The sequence below is a fragment of the Quercus suber genome, unplaced genomic scaffold (genome assembly GCF_002906115.3).
Source record: "Quercus suber isolate HL8 unplaced genomic scaffold, Cork oak 2.0 scaffold_55, whole genome shotgun sequence".
NCBI classification, from domain to species: Eukaryota; Viridiplantae; Streptophyta; class Magnoliopsida; order Fagales; family Fagaceae; genus Quercus; species Quercus suber.
The window spans coordinates 1,640,225-1,643,368 of record NW_027069520.1 but is presented as its reverse complement, the minus strand read 5'-3'; positions in this window follow the sequence as shown (position 1 = coordinate 1,643,368).

Here is a 3,144-nt window from a genome sequence, read left to right as displayed (position 1 = left end):
AAATCATATTAGCATCAGATACCCTATTTTAACGAGGAAAATTATATCACGCCCTTCATTGAACTTGAACCACTAGATTTCTTAATAATACTATATATTAGCCAAAACAAATAGCATTAGGTTCCAAAACCAAGAGACTTGCCAGGATTAGCTTCAACTCTTGATTAAAACGTGTCACATGGGAAGCCTAAGATTATTCAACACTGTCCAAAGTGCAGCATGCAATTCATGAGAAAAAGCAAATTTACATGGAAATCAACTCAGCCATGTTACCTTCTTTGACACTGTCCAAAGTGCACCAAAAGAATCAAGACAATAACTCATGTTAGGTATACAAGGTAATCATGACAATAAGCAAATGCTACCTTCTTTCTTTTTAAAGTGAGACTAGGGCAGGGACCTATAGAATCCATTTTCGGTTCCTTTGGAAAAAATAGAATCCTACTCATATTTTCATATCGTGTTGACGTGGATATTGAATTTTTGGGTGGAGCCTGGATGTGCACTTGGTTTTAACCTATAAGGTATTATATCCCTTAATTAAGTTCTTGTCTAAGATTGTTGTAGGAAGTAGAGCACTGTTTCTGCAAAGACATTTTGAGGGTTTGTCAAATTGGGTTGCTAGTGATTTGAAATTACTACTTCCGTCAAGACCAAGTAACTAAGTTGATAAGGAGTTTTTAGATTTAAAAATAATAAAAGTGAACATAATAAAAATATATATGTTTTTATATTTGAATCCAATTAATTCTTCTCCTTCTTCTTTAATGTTTACTTATTTAGTAATATTATGTTAAAGTATATTATTCTCCTTCTTGTTCTATCTACACCATATACGTCATTCTTGTTCTATCTACACCATATACATCAAATTTTTATCCAGAGAGAGAACGACGACGGATTGTTCTCTTCGTCATCTATTATTATTGGCTTCTCCCAACACAAATTGTGCTCTCTCGCAACAATCTCAATGGTGGTTAGGATTTGTGTTGCTGGATTCAATTAGATGGTGCTGAGTTCTGTGTTGCTAGGTTTAATCGCAAGGTAGCTAGACAGGATTTGGCAAGAGACATTTAAGAGGAATACAAATGGAGGGTTGGGTTCCGTCACCGTGGGGTTGACTAGTCTATTGGAGATGTTCTAATTTTGTTAGCCTTAGCTATGATTTGATTTCGGATTTGAAGTTTCAAAGATTAATAATCATGTCATCAATTAAATGTTTAAATTTCAAATTTTTATAATTTAAAATTATGCATAAAATATGAGTTGTAAGGACTCAATTTGAATTGACTCTGAGTACGAATGAGTTTTCAGCCCAACAAGCCCAAACAATAAATTTTTAGAGTATGGGTTCAAGAACTAGTACTGTGTGACAGGAAAGGTTCTACTCCTCAAGTAACAAGGGATACTTTAGGTTTATTCCTAAAAAAAAACTCTCCTCGGCTCTTTTTCAGTCAGTCTCTCTCTCTTCTTTCTTTCTTTTTTTTGCCAGAAGAAGTCCCCCTTATTTCCTTCGTTCCTATGTTATATACTCCGTTTTTCCCCCGTTTCCATCGTACACGTGTAGTTCTTATCTTGGGAGCTCCTTTCTGTCCCATCCAGTACCTACCGAACCTTCAGCTTAGTGGCCATAAAGCTTGCTTAGTTACTGTTCAGGTATCACCTCCACTATTAATGCGGCCAGAGTGTTAGCTGAAAGCATTTATGTGGAGGTGATGGCCTTAGAAGATATTTGCTACCTTCCCCGACGCCTCCTTAGCTATATCCAATTTCCAGTTCAGATACAACTTGGCGGAGTCTCTCCACTAACATGAAAGTTACATTCACCTCGGACTTTGGTGTCCTCGGACGTGTGTTATGCCGCTGTATATAATACTACTCGTTCCTCCTATATTACCCATTTGGTAAGAATAAAACTTTTTTAGGCTGTCCTCGGATAACTAAGGTCCTCGGATTGGCCATTGGGCCCCGAGACCCACTTCTGAGGATTACTATACCTTTTTAACTAACAGGCCCCACAATAGCCCTCTCAAAATCTCGCTTTTTCCACCTCGGGAAAAGGGAATTTTGATATCCAGCCCTCATTTATTTCGTAGGATTTCCCCGCTTTCAGAATGTCTTTTTGTTTGCCCAAGGCACGCTCCTAACGTTTCGGCCGTCATGAGCACGCCATTATTAATGATAACTGCTTGTTGTCCCACACGTCAACGATCTGATGCAAATCTAACGGTGGGGGATCCTTTGCATTTATGGGCGGGGTTTTCTCCAGCTCCTACTTTCTGTGCTCTTGTAAAGGCACCTTTCAAATCAAATCTTTCTTCAGTTACAAATTACTCCCTCTCAGCACGTATTCATTGAATCTGTCTTTCTCTCATTACTCCACGCTCTCATAAATACTAAGAGCCCGTCCGAGGAGCTTATTTTCCAAACTGTAAGTTTCCTTAACCCTCCTAGTTTTCCATCTTCTGTATCCAGTTTTTCTCTGCTATTGTTAGAAAATGGGTAGATTTAAGTATCTAGTTGATTCCGAGGAGCAAATAGAATCATTTAGGACTAAGTATAGGATTCCCTCAACAGTGGGTATGAGATACGCTTCCTCCAAACTTGGTTGCGCGATAGAAAAACGGGGAGGTAGTAATTCCCATGGTAGCTTTTGTCGAGGGGGGATGACTATCCCAATGGGTAATCTGACGAGAAATTACCTTAGGTTTTTTAGGTTATCTCCTACGCAGTGCGCCTCGAATATGTTCAGGGTGCTCGGGAGTATAGAGGCTTTAAACGCCTTATACAATTTAGGTTTGACCCATCACGATGTGAACTGGGTATATAACCTCAATCATTTGAAGGATCAGGGATATTACCTTAAGTCTAGGTACCCTGCAGTAAGATTAATCCAGTGCCTCCCTACCTCAAACAAGGGTTTTAAAGACGATTTCCTTATTTTTTCCGGGGAGTGGCACGATGGTTTGCCTTGCCCAACTGAAGAGGGACAACCAGGTGGGGTTCCTAGGATATACGTCCCTGATAAGTCAGATTAATTTTTTATTTGAAGCAGTTTTTGTTCCTAATGGAATTTTCTTTTATGTTTTAATTACTTTGCAGACAAACGCGCCACTAGACGCGTCTCAGGCTGATCAACAGGGA